The sequence below is a fragment of the Sitodiplosis mosellana genome, unplaced genomic scaffold, assembly GCF_009176505.1.
Source record: "Sitodiplosis mosellana isolate CC-2019 unplaced genomic scaffold, AAFC_SMos_1.0 Smas_scaffold_38, whole genome shotgun sequence".
Lineage (NCBI taxonomy): Eukaryota > Metazoa > Arthropoda > Insecta > Diptera > Cecidomyiidae > Sitodiplosis > Sitodiplosis mosellana.
The window spans coordinates 544426-559193 of record NW_022595280.1 but is presented as its reverse complement, the minus strand read 5'-3'; the positions used below and the strand labels follow the sequence as shown (position 1 = coordinate 559193).

At 36.7% G+C, this 14768-nt stretch overlaps 1 protein-coding gene and 1 long non-coding RNA gene across 2 annotated transcripts in view; one reads left to right on the top strand and one right to left on the bottom strand.

Annotated features, from left to right (window-relative positions):
- LOC129569584 (uncharacterized) overlaps positions 1-14768 on the top strand; it is a 128918-nt gene that overhangs the window by 8822 nt on the left and 105328 nt on the right. The gene's annotated exons all lie outside the window — the stretch shown is intronic.
- Positions 10392-10935, bottom strand: LOC129569586 (uncharacterized). Its single transcript, XR_008688055.1, has 3 exons — positions 10869-10935; positions 10722-10808; positions 10392-10656 (listed from the first exon to the last, which is right to left on the bottom strand). It is a non-coding gene; the product is annotated as an uncharacterized LOC129569586 (long non-coding RNA).

The window sequence follows — 14768 nt, the reverse complement described above, 5'->3', positions numbered from 1 at the left end:
TTTTTTCTATTACTTTTGAAAAATTGAAAATTACGCGCCACCCCAAAAATTGGTCATCCCACCCCATACAATCAATCCTGGCTACGGGCCTGGTTTCCTCTATAATTTTCGACTTCCTTTCATACCATTTGATGGCGTCACCGACCACCGTGCCATTATCACATGTGTGTGATAAATAATTATTTCTCGGTAAATCTCTCGAGACGCACAACCTCCGCTATGAAAAAAGGCAAGGGAGTTTGTCATTCGACATTCTATGCGGTCAGAAATATTGAAAATAGTTCTGTTTGGGGTAAGCGTAAAGCCAAAAAATGTTTCGAAAGGTTCGATAACTTTTGGTTAAATCTAATCGATTTCTCAGAGCTTTAGGCGAAACGAGTGAGCGAGAACAGAACCGAAAAAGAGGGAGAAGGAGGGATGAACAAAGTTGTAAAGCCACCATAAACTTTTGCCACAATCAATAACAAAGAAACGGATTGAAGGAAAATTCCATATTGCTCGACGCATGTATCGGGGTCGGTTGTAAAATTTTGAATTGCGTTGCTGAATGTTGAAATTATCATGGGGCAATCATTCTACCGTGGTAATGATCGTATGCAAAGCGTATAACGTCAGCATAACAAATCATATTCACAACAACAACGACAACAGCTCAAGAGAAGAAAAAAAAATGCTTGAACTTTTCGAGCTCATTTCTAACAAAAAGTTGCATAAGTACTTATCTGAATTGAGTTTATTCGATTTAAAAATCTGATATTCATCAAATCGTCGTACATTCCAGCGGGCGCATATACACACAGAGCACACACTGCGTCATGTTCAAAGTGCTTTCGCATAAAAATGGATGTATGATGGAGCTAAACCTTTCGATTGTGTCGAATGAGTGAGAGAGTGAAAGCGAACGAGCAAGGCACCAAGTGGAAACGGATGTTCGCGAAAGAGCGCTCCCATTTCACGTTTCAACTTTTATATTTACCTTTGCAAGCCAATTGTGATTCATATTTCATTGCATGCAAGTGAGTTTTGCTTCAGAAACCGAATCGAGTGACATCACACAATTTTCATTTTCGGTTCAAGGTAAAAATCAGCCAGCTGAAGCGTGTCATCCCACTTACCTCTAGCTCGCGCTCTGGCTATGACTCTTTCACTATGCTTTTTTGAATTATCAAAAGCTTTTATGATAATTTCGATGCATACGCGCTTCAATGGCATTCGCACAACAAATACACAACAAACAACATAACACAAAGGCTATAAAAAAGAGACGATGAACGAACCATATTCCGCTCCATTCACGAGTGACTAATTTTATTTTCCGATGGCATTGCTTGGATGCAAAACATTGTGCTATTTTTTTTTGACTAGTGCAACATGTAATTAAGTGCTGTTTTTCATTTTATTAACATGCAACCGGGGCGATAACGAAATCCGGTTACAATAAAAAAGAAGAAGCAGAAATGGAGCCAACAACGTTGTTCATATTTTGCGCATTTCGATGGTTTGCTCACTCGCTTCTTCCCTTACTCCCTCTCTCTCACTCTATTCCGTGTTGGCTATGTGCATGTTGTACGTTCACCCCGCATGGAGCATTTAATATGGTTATATTTGACTCTACCACAGCAGACAAATTAGAAACTTTCATTACCATCGCAACCGGTGAATGGGTGCGCTGGCAAGTAATGAGCATGAAAATCTTAATGGATATGTTAATGTGTGCGCACAGCACATACACACAAGATGCTTTTAAACGAACACTATTGACATCATGAAAAATGGCACCACCGAATCGCTTTCACCATTTTCTCTCTTTCTCTATCTTTCTCTCCCTGTGCTGGAATCAAAATGTTCGAAAAATGCTGCAGCATCAGCAGCAATACATAGTGAATGTCGATGGTCATGTGCAACGTACATTTCTGTGATTTGAAAAAGGTATTATATCCTCGCCTGCAGCCACTGACATAGGTTCTGACATAGTCTGATCTCGTTGATCCTGACCCCCCTGGCAAAATTTGACCCCCAACGATTTTTTTGGACCCGTTGCCATTTTCCCATTTTCGGACCTTTTTTTTTAGTCCTCACTTTTTTCTGGATACCGGTTTTACACTAGATAGAATCGATTTTCGAAAGTGAGGACCTTTTTTTTTAGGTCTTCATTTCGAAATTGTTGATCACCCCCCCCCCCCCCGGTCAGCAATTTTTTTCGGGAAGAAATTTACACTAGATAGAATTGATTTTTTTGACCCCCCTTGAATTTTTGGCTTGACCCCCCCTGAATTTTTTGGTGTCAGATTGTATGGCCACTGAGCAAATTCAATTTTCAAAGTGAATCATGTTTGCTTAAATATTGAGTAAATTGTTGTAAACCCAACAAATTGTGAGCATGCCAACGAGAAGTTTTTTCTCCGTAGCATTTCTTTGCTAAACCATATATTCGAAGAAAAACAAAGAATAACACACAAATACTGAGGAAGAATGCTCACGTTTCGTTTTTTTTTTTACCTCCATTATGGATGTTCCTCTCGAATCTCGTGATGCCTTGTTCAGGTAATGCCTGAACTATAGAGAAAGAGTAATTATTATCATCCCAGCATTATCATAAAATAAACCAAATTTCGTAATCCCAGGAAATGCGCTACACAGCACCCATTTCCAAGCTATCATTTTCTAGTAGTACAGCCATCGTCGACGTTTCGTGTTCGTGTTCGTGTTCGTGCTTGGGAAAACAATAATAATTATTTCATAGACATTACTGTTTTGAATTTTGTATTCTGTATCTGTTGGAGACGCGTAAGCAAAGATGATTTCAACCGCAGAAGTTGTATTCTGATGCGGCAAACCTTTGGGTATATTTACTCGTGCACATTATCCTTCGCTGAATTTAGTAAGAAATCCTAGACTTCCATGGTATTTGATGATGACTTGTTGAATCAATACGTGCAAATGAAGTGTTTAGAGGGGAAAAAACAACAAAATCCAAAATAATACCTTCTGCACTCATGCGTCAAACACATCAGATGCACGTTTCCTAAGTGCAATTTCAGGCATTTTTAGGCATAAATGGAGAATTTTCAGCATCCAATTCCCGTAAATTTTGAATTATTCCATTCTAACAGACTCACTTTAGAAGTAGTTTCAATTTTATTTTTCGCTTGCTTGTTTTGTGAACACGATACTATCTTATCAATGTTTTCTTTGTCATTTATAAAGCATTATCTCTTTGTGCTGCATCAAATTACTCGGAAAACGGACTTCTAGCGATGATCTGATTTAACTGCAAACGAATTCAATCGGAATGCCCTAGATCAAAGGGATGGACACCAATGCTAATATTCTATTTTCGTGCAAATTTCGCTAATTTTTTCTAGTTTACTATTTTCCATAAGAAACACACTGTCTAATGCATTTTAAAAAGAGATTTTTACCTCCATAAGAAATGTATTGAAACAATGTAAATCAAATGGCAATTTTATTTTTGGTGATTTTTGAGTGTTTGTAAACAAATTTTACATCTGAAATACATTGTTCCTATGTAATTCTTATGCGAGAGCGTTGCCCATAAGGAATACACAGCACTTTACATTACTTATGGAAGAACGCCGCTGTAGATTAACGGTACTGTGTGCATAAGAAGTGTACGGTGCTGTGTATTCCTTATGGGAAATGCTCTCGCATAAGAATTACATAGGAACAATGTATTTTAGATGTAGAATTTGTTTACAAATATTCAAAAATCAGCAAAAATAAAATTGCCATTTGATTTACATTGTTTCAATACATTCCTTTTGAAATCTCCATTTGAAATGCATTGAACCAATATATTTCAAATGGGCAGCTGTATTTTCTCTAATATTTCATATTTTTTTTTGCTAATTTTACTAATATTTCACTAGTTTTCTAATGGTGTCTATCCCTTTGCCCTAGATGTATACAAATGTTTTCGAAAACTGCATTTCTATATCTGATTTAAGTTTCCTTTGAATTCAGAAAAAAATAGCCCACTTTGTATTCATAATCCTTTCACACCTTTTCCAACTGCAGTTTGTTCTTCGGAAATCGTACGAATTAAAATTGAAATTCAAAGTAAACCACACTCTACTGAATGGAGTGGTATCACACATTATGATTGGTATGCAACAGTGTGGTGAGAGATGGAAAACCAGGCATAGTAATTACTCGGTTTAGTTGAATTACATGTGATTTTTCTCATATTCCAAGGGAGGATGCACCTTATTTGCCCACAGAAGATGGAAATGCACACGTTCGATGACATCAAAATCAAAGCACTTTGAATATCGAATCAAAATTCGTAAATAGCAAATGTTTCACCATCTCATTAGAAGCCACTAGAATCGAGCGATTTTCCGCCGCAGAAATCAAATTGACTACATTCGATTGCGATGGATTGAGTTGAAAATTGTTGCTGGTTAGCACAGTATTTATTTGCATTTTTCATTTCAACGCTTGTCGAAACAAAACCGAAGCAAATCAACAACTGTATTCCAAGCGTGCAAGGTATGAAACCTGAATATCATCAATTATTTATGAGAACAAAGGAAATTCCAATAGATATGCTAAATGAGAGTGAATTCAATGACGGGCAGACGTTGCCAATAGGCACACGTATTTGCCGATGCTCCTTCAATTCACACAAAGAAATCGACAGGGTCGATTCGACACAGCCCGGGAAATAATTCCATTCCGAAACCAAGATGAATCTTATCGGCAATAGTGCCGTTCTCATTATTTTGTCTAAATTCATATTTGATATAAACCGTTTTGAATATTTCACCTCAGTAAATATTAACTTCCCTACAGAGGAAAATCAATTTGCTGGCTTCTTATTCCCCAATGAGATTTTACATTTAGATCTAAACGAGCACGAATACTGCGGTGCTTTTCCATTGCTGAAACTGGATCTACTTTCTATTTGCAGCACATCAAATTACAAAATAGTCAATGGCTTGAGTTTCACAATCGAATAACATCATATGAATGGTTTGGAGCGAAAATGTAATACAGAAAAATTGAGCGGAAAAATGTCGACGATGAATGAGCGGAAAAGGGATAGCTATATAGTAAACTGTATAGTAAACTATAGTGAACTATATAGCTATCCCTTTTCATTTGACATTTTTCCGCTCAACTTTTCTGTATTACATTTTCGCTCCAAACCATTCATATCATCTATCCAATCAAATACCTTCGACTACTGTTTCCGATATTTCTGCTTTGAAATGCATTTCAGAGGTATGCACTTCAGACTGGAAACATCTATAACATTTTCCACTTGTAATGATCCAAATTTGATCCAACATTTTTCGGATGAAATCAGATTGTGTTTTAACCGGTTGCGATTCATTCATATCATCGTTAGAGGAGAGAAAATTTCGAAACGAGCTGATATGATGTGAAAGATTAAATCGTCTGAAAAGAAATCCAAAAACTTAAAATGCCATTTACAGTTACCAAAGACTTTTTCCAGGATAACTGTAGTCGTTGAATGCAATTCAAAATGTCAAAACAATCTTAGATCGAATATTCAAATCACATTTTGCAAAAGTTTGCCAAAATTTCGGACATAAGGTCAACAAACTTTCCCAACACCCGTTTGTTTGAAATGAGTTTGAAATGTACCGCAATGAGAATACCATAGTTCTCAATACAAACGCGCATAGAATATTTCAGCTGAAACAAAATGCAAAAACTAGCAGCGAGTGAATTCAATTTACTCACGCGTCGATGCATGCACATCGATGGGGTACTCTCGAAATGAATTTGTGAAAATGTTCGAAATGAAAGTCGGTGGTTTCGAATGGCATTTTGTGTTTATATTTCGCATAATTTCACCGTGCTTCACAAACAAAAGCCGAAGCGAGTCAAATGGAAAGTGTGGAAAATGCACATAGAAACGTCATGAGCATACCATGGATGATTCTAGTTCTAAAAAAGGTATTTTGCTGTTTCTCGCATAAGCTCGGAATTACCATAATTGAAACTTTTCAACAGTAAAGATAAAGAGCGAAAAACAAACCGCTCGGCAATGACATGGGTTTAAAAAAAAAGAACCCTACGACAATCGTAGCTTAATTGTGTGGCACAAAAAACACGTCCATATTAAAACTATAAAATTCACTACGTCATTTGCAAGCATCCAGCGCACGCCATTTATGCTCACGTTCTTGAGGCTGGCCCCAAGAGCGGGAGAGGATGAAAAAAAGCAATTCGAACAATTCTTCAAAAGTGAAATTAATTCACTGGTTGCCTGTGGCTCAATGGCATACACAATACAATCGTCTGACATTATATGCACGTATGCCGTCATCGTTTGGCGTCTGTTGCGATTATTTTGAGCCGCCTCAAAACAGAATTAATTATTCAAAAAAAAAACACACAGAGAGAGAGAGAGAGAAAAGGGGAAGGCGAGAGAGAAATTGAATTCATTTGTACGCACAATGGCAGTAACATATTATTTTGTCTGAATTCCACGAATCGTTTGCACTGCCGATTAATTTTAACAAAATGAATTCCGTGCGGTTTTAATTACAAGCGTTCAATCGGTGTTTGATATACTGGTTTTGCCGACGGTGACGCGGGTGGATTTACTGACCGCAATTCAATTGAGTGAATTATTATACGCTATATGACATGTTCGTATTCAATTTATTGTTGTAATAATCATAAAAATATGGAGAGAGAGAGAAAGAGAGAGAGAGAGAGAGAGAGAGAAATAACATTCAGTTCGATAATAAAGCGATAGTAAAGCTTAATGTGAATTAAGCCATTAAAGCGATGAAACTATACGCTTTCGTCCTTCACAAGACCGTAATGTTATGAATGTCATAAATGATGCGCAATGCCCAGTGTTATTTTTTTGCTCTTCGGAATGATGACGTTCACAAAAGTGCATACGAATGCATCCATGACACAGGATTACCAGCTTTATTCACATCGCGCAGTTAAAAACTTCATTGGAAATCATTTTGCAAAACCTGTAATAAAACGTGTACGTATTATGAGTCTCAACTAAATGCGTATTATTATACGCGTTTATCGTTGGTTTCACGTAATGTTATTGTTTCACAAAAATAAGAGAGAAAAAAGAAACAAAAAGAACAACACGACTGAAATAAAGCAAAACCCATTGCTCTTTTCCGTCTGTCAAATGAATCATCTTATTTACATTGAAATGTTATAATTACGTCGCCCCATGGCCCACTCACATATATTTTTTGCCACGCTTTGAATCCATTTCGGTTAGATTACAAACGGCTTTTGCACCATTTCAGTCGGTGTATTTTTAATGATAATTAGAATAAATATATGAAGCAGGCAAAAGCATAAGAAACGAACGAAATGTGTTGTGCATAAATAATAATGAGAAACGGCTAAAGTTTCCGAATTTTCGGTGATTGTTGCTAAAAGCTTGGCGCCAAACAATGAACGCGAACAGAAACAAAAATAACAAGCAATATTGGGTTTTTTTTTATATTTTGGAGGTAAAAGTAGCATATTTAATAGGCATAAAACACGCAATGAAAAGTTATGATAATACGAAACGGCGATTGAGCTTAAATCCACCTCCCCCGTTTGACCGAAAGAAAAAGAAGTGTAAACAAGGTAGCCGAATTTTTTTTGGTAAACTTATGCAAATGGGATTCATTAAGGAGTAGGAGCAAATAAAAACTCAATATGAGATCGCAGACACGCGCGTATGTGTATGTGCATGGGGCATTGAAATTGCTCTCTTTTTTGCGAAGGTTTAACCATGGGTGCAAAAAATGACAATTGATCTCGGTTCATTGCAAGCGGAGAAAATCTTGAATTATAATTTTATGTGCGGATAATTTGCGAAAAATGTACGCGCATTGTGCAATATTTTAATGCCATTTCATTAGACGTTCATTAAAAACAAGATATACCCCCCCATCCAACATTGACTCTACACTACACACAAAATTAACCAAATGAAGGTAGCAGCAACCTGGGTAGCAGCTTATTAGTAGCGCAAAACCTTTGGTATCAATTGAATGCATGGAGAGTGTTTCGCTCGTTGTGTGTGTGTCTGCGCGCGACAACAAATCCTCAGAACATTAAAAAATATTATGGAACTGAGACGCTAATGAACACTTCAGACCAATTCATTTTGTTTAATAGCTGACGTTGCAAAAGCCGCTGTAAATTGCATTTTCACAAGCTTTATGACTGCATAACAATCGCGGTACCACGGCTGCTGATGCTGCTTCATGTCGCTCATGATGCTTTTGTTGCTGTTGGCCTTTGTGCCTGTTTAAGTTTCAATAGCGATAAATCGCAGTTGCACTGTGTATTTCCACAGAATATAACATCGGTTGATAATTGCTTAGCGTCGATTTAGTGCATGTGTCTGCTGGACGGTTTTTGTTTGTTCTGTGCTGTTCACGCTGTCGATGATTGGTGTGTTTGGGATGCTCTCTGTACACAAAGGACGTGAGCAAATCTGGCGAAATGCGTAAACCTGCTTTTGAATTCTCTATACAAAACTTTTCAATGCAGAAACTCATTAAAAATTGCAACTTTTCTCTGAATTGGATTTTGCCATGAATCCAATTTTCTCGCTCGCTCTCACTTCTATCGTGAATCCGATTAAAATTTTAGCTCACTTGTATGACGGTTTTCTTAGAACCGATTGCAACTACAGTGTAGTTACTACACTATGTAGTGTGTACACTGTACACTGTACACTGTACAGCCATACTGCAGTGGCATACGATATCATGGCTACTAAAAGCCATTTGTTTCATACACGGAACGACATACGCAATTGCACCGAAGGTCAAAATCGGCTCCCCCTCCCCAGCCGGACAAATTTTTGTTTCGGGCGTCAAACTTTCAGGATATTTTGCCCTTAATTAGCCCTAATTTGCCCCACCAAAATTAGAATTTGCCCTCGAACGGTTTGCGAGACATGGCCATCGGCAATTTTGGGGATTTTCAGTAAAATCCACAAAAAGGCATATAACAAAAATTTTACACAAGTGCATAAAAATGAAAACTAGGGGAATGTAACCGGTTGTGGGACAGCTCCGGTTGTGGGACAGTCGATTATTTTGACACTTATGTTGTATTAACACCAAATGATGCATTGTAATGTTGTTTTATAGCCGTAATCAAACTTTTGGTACGACTCTGAGCTGAATATATGCATTCGTTATATTATTTCCAGACGATGTGTTGAAAAATGTAAAAAAAAGTTTCATAGAATTCTTTTGAGAAGTAATATTTTCTCAATTTTTGATGAAAAAATTATCAGTTAAATATTGATATACATTGTTTAAGGACTAAATTCCATCATGGGTAAGTTGTTTTTATCAATATATGAGCATTGAATTTTGTTTGCATCACAACCAACTGGTGTACGATTCCGGTTGTGGGACAGTCATGTACCCAAAAAAAATCAAAATCAAACTGCCAATGCCCATATCTTTTTCGTTTTTGGACCAATCGGGGCACTCGGCGTTGGAAAGGTGGCGAGGAGGAGCTTTTCTTGGACACCTCGAACTACCCCCTTCGTAAGATATGGGTATCGATTTGAAAATTTATCGAAATTTTCCAACCGCTATATTTTTGCCTAGACCACAATTTAGGCATGGGGGTGTTTCCGACTATTTGGGCCAAGAACTTTCCAACGGTACCTAACATGCCGGGGCCCAAATAGTGCCCTGAGAAAATAGCATACTTACTGTATATACTCGCGACGCAAAAACTGACATTTTTGATATTTGGCTTGAAATGCATAGTCTATGGAGCGTCACTTGTCGGACTACCGTCCTCCGTGATGAAGTGGGATTTTGCATGCAATTATCCCTTTACGTGCATCATACCTTTAGTGCAAAAGCATTTATTGCCCTCCCTAACGCGATCGTCCCATCTATTCGGTGCGAATATGAAAACAAGCAAAGTGACTCCACCTGCCAACCGATATATGAATCGGTGGGAATAAAGGCAGTGTATAAAAAATGTGCCGAACAAAACGAACTACAGCGTTTCCTCTACATAGAGATGTTATTGTGTTATAACTCTGTATGGATCAATTTGTTTGTTTTCATGTTAAAACCGAATAGATGGTGCTCGCTTAAGGTAGGGCAATAAATGCTTTTGCACTAAATGACGTGCATAAATCTTCAGTAGATTATAATCAAGAAAAAGAGTTCTTTCTGCATTGACGTCTGACTCCGTATCAAGAAAAATTGAACCCATCCGCGTAGACTCTATACTCTAGAGTGAACCAAATTCTTCTTTCACTCGAAAGTGAACAAGAGCAACCAACACTGTTCAAAACAGATTGAAATTTCAATTATTTTTTATCATCTATTCTGTATAATTTATTTTCATTCTTGCATTTCGCCTACGGCATTAGACTCATACAAATCGCGTTCAAATTTAGCACGGATGTACGTTAGGGTCACAAAAATGCAATGTAAGCAATTAAAAAGACAAATAACTTGAGCTGTTTTTTGACAGAGTAATAATCGATGGTCCAACAAAGCAACAATATTGGTTGGTATGGTCATAGATTGACAAAAACATATTTTGAAATTAATTCTAGACTACAATCGAAAAAGGGAATCGAAGAAAATCACCCGATCATTCAGCTAAATTGGTTCAGCTATTCGTCACCTGAAAAATACACATCGATCAAAAAGATCAAACCTGTGAAATTTGTGAAAAAAATGCAACATTACCATTGTCCAATTGAATCTGATCCAATTGCTCTGCAATATTAATTTTGTTTCCTTTACCGATAAAAAGTTTGACGACCTCATTGTGACCTAAAAATAATACAGATCAATGAAAAAGATCAAATCGATATCTTATTTAGTCAGCTTTACCATTGTTGATAGCTACTTGAAAAGGAGTCTGATTCGAATTATTTACAACAATAACATTTGCTCCTTTACGGATGAGAAGTTCAGCGACACTCCTATGACCTAAAAAGTAATTTAGATGGATGAAAAAGATCAAATCAATCTTCTTTTAGTCAAGATAAGTATTCAACTATTACCATGCTGAGCAGCTAAATGAAGAGGTGTGTCTTTCACATAATTTTCACTATCAACATTGGCTCCTTTACTGAGTAGAAGTTCAGCAACATTCTTATGACCTGAAAAATAATTTAGATGGATGAAAAAAAAATGAAACTGTGTTCCTATTCAGTGAGAACAAATAATCAACATTACCATTCAAAACAGCTAAATGAAGGGGTGTATAAAACAATTGATTTTTCATTTCATAATTAGCTCCTTTACTGAGTAGAAGTTCAGCGACATTCTTATAACCTGAAAAATAATTTTGACCGATGAATAAGATCAAATCAATCTTTTATTTAGTGAAACTCATTAAATCTCGTAGGAAGCATTTTTAAGGTAAAATTTGGATTCTCCATACCCAAATTATTGGAAATATGTATTTTCTCAACGGCCCTCCGCACCCAGTCTTCCAGAAATTGAACTGGCAGAAATCGCCCCACATCTGGGGTCAATTATTACAGAGTCAATTTTCTACCTCTTGGAGTGAAAATTTTGCATAAAAATGTATGACCAACTATAGCTAATTTTTTTAGGCTATCTATTTTACCCATGGGTCACCCCCTCCGAGCCCTTCTTTTGGGAGTCCCCATACAATAATTTTGAAAAAAACTAATTTTTTCTGTATATCGGGTCAAAAAAACCCTTCACCCCCGAACAAATTACATTTTTGGATTCCTCGTGAAAAATTACTTTTGGATTTAGAACATTTCCCATCAAAAAAATCATCCATTATGCTCCAACCAAGGCCGGAATACATTAGAAGGTTTGGGGTGCGATTTGTTTAACATTCCGGCCTTAAATTAGGACATAAGGGATGCTTTTTTTGATGGGGAATGTTCTGAACCTAGGGGTAATTTTTCACGAGGAATACAAAAATATAATTTGTTCGGAGGGTTAAGGGGGGTTTGACCCTATTTTGGGGATGCATTGGTCATTTTTCGCTATTTTTCACTTTTTGACCCTCCATTTCATTTCAGGGGTGGAGGGCAACTCCACCCAAAGTGTCATTTGATTCTCCGGAGTATCTTGAACATTTCATATCGACATATTTTTGTCCTCAAACGATTTCTAGTATGGGAAAATTGCATTTTTATGTAAAAACCATCAGACGAAGCATTGTAAAGAAGGGGCCATATCCCCACTATACCCCAAAAGGGGCCGCTGCCCTTTTGTCAATATTACTTTTTTTCACATCCTATCGATCTGTATACTCAAATTTAAAATCGACGTGGGACACTTGGGGACCTTTACTTGTAAGTACTGAATGTATGTGTGAGTACAGCCAGCACTCACACGATATGGTGTGATTCAATTGCACATCGGTTTTTTTCGGCCTACCATAAATCATGTACACATAGCTTACACATTACACGATAACTGTGCCCGGGAATGGTGTCACGAGATTTTATGAGGAATATTCAAAATTACCATTGAGAGCAGCTGAATGAAGAGGTGTCGAAAGGCGATAATTTTTACTATCAACAATGGCTCCTTTACGGATGAGAAGTTCAGCAACATTCTTGCGACCTGAGAAATAACACAGATCGATGGAAAAACAGATCAAATCAATCTTTTATTCAATGAAAATCAATATTCAACATTACCATTGGAAGCGGCATAATGAAGAGGTGTCGCATGGTGATCATCCTCACTATCAACAATGGCTCCTTTACGGATGAGAAGTTTAGCAACATCCTGGTAACCTGAGAAATAACACAGATAGATGGAAAAAGAGGTCAAATCAATCTTTTATTCAATGAAAATCAATATTCAACATTACCATTGGAAGCGGCATAATGAAGAGGTGTCAACTTCAAATCACTTTCAATATTAACTTCGGCTCCTTGATCGATGAGTTTTTGAGCTTCCTGCACATTACCTGAAAAATAATGCAGACCAATGAAGTAGATTGAACAAAGCATTTTTTAAAAACACAAATACTCGAAATTACCAGTCTGAGCAGCTCTATGCAGAGCTGCCTTCCCATATATGTCCTTTCCGTTTACTAAAAGTTGAAAAAATAGAAGATCAGTGAAGTGTATCGGAAGAAAATGTTGCGTACAGTGACGCAGTGTACTGTGTGAGGGAAACTTGATAAAGAAATGGAGCTTCAATCTTACCGTTTCCACTCACATCCACGATCAGGAACTGTGGAAATGAAACAAAGTGGTTAAATTGTAATGGTTTTCAACTGTTTTTCATTTGAGTAAAAGATTCTGATTGACATTACTTTTGTGGTGGAAGATTTTTTTCAATTGAAAAACTTTAAAATGGACATTTTTTCATTAATGAAATGAGTTTCGAAAAAATTATCACAAATTGTCCACAAAAAGAATCAAATGTAAAAGATTCGATCCAAAAATTCCAAGCAACATTAAAATTTCAAAAAATTGAGTAAAATTGTCGACTCACCTGGGATACCACCAAGCCAATGAGCAGCAGTGTGATGGATCTTCGACTCAGCATTTTTCCAGCTTCGAACTATAAAAAGTCTACTGTAAACGTATCAACTGATAAGAATTGACGAACTGTTTGATGGACATACGAATCGAACGCATCTTCTTATATACTTTTCGAGTGTGGTCACGTCAGCACTCAGCAAGCAACACATTAACGGTATTATTTAATCCACGTGCAATGACGATTCTAATTAAAATTCACCGAGTGTTATCGCATGCATTTTTTTCAAAATAACAATGTCAAAACAATTGATGGAATTACAATTCCACCTGTGCACGTGTGTTTAATTTGGCGTTCCACATCAAATGGATCGCATTGAAAATATCAGATGTTTACATTTATTCTTTCATCACCTTCATTATGAAAACAACGCAATTGAATTGAAATTTAAGCAAATATTTTTCACTCTTGAAATGATCAGTGGTGTTTTTTTGACGAGGCTATTTGAATATGAAAATGTTTACATCTTCTCGGTATGTACAAAACACACACCGTTCCAAAGTCGTTTCAAATTTAAAAAATAACCACAGATGGATTGTCGTTTACATGCCGTTACAAAATAAATGTTTGAACGCACCACAACAAATAAGGTGAATACTGAATACGTTGAAAAAAGACATAAGCGAATCTCATACGAAACCAGAGCCGTACTTAGTAACACTTTCCATATACGGTGCCGATCAAAAGTTTGGGTACGATTGAAAAAATGGCATTTTTCGACAAAAAATGGGATTATTTTGATAAAAACTGAATATATTTCGGTTTCAATTCGTAAGTCTTACGGGAATAAATCATTTTAGACCTAAAATGTAGGATGTTAATGTATTGGTTTGGGAAATTTGATCAAAAAATAGTAAAAATTGAGTTCATTACTTTGAATGAAAATCATCTGACTTGCTACCGATCTCCGACCATATTATCAACTACTGTGCATTCAATTGTTTGGAAATTACTCAAAATGGTTTGTACACAATCCAAAATATCTGCCACAAGTGGATTTTTGCAAATTACGTGAGATTTCTTTTTGCTGTGCGAGCAGAAATATTTTTTTCTCAGAAATGGTGAAACTCCATGTAAATATTGACCAAAATAGAAAAACTTTCATTTTTCATCCAAAGCAATGAGAAATCTTATATAATTAACCATGGCCATGTCTCGCAAACCGTTCGAGGGCAAATTCTAATTTTGGTGGGGCAAATTAGGGCTAATTAAGTGCTAAATATCCTGTAAGTTTGACGCTCG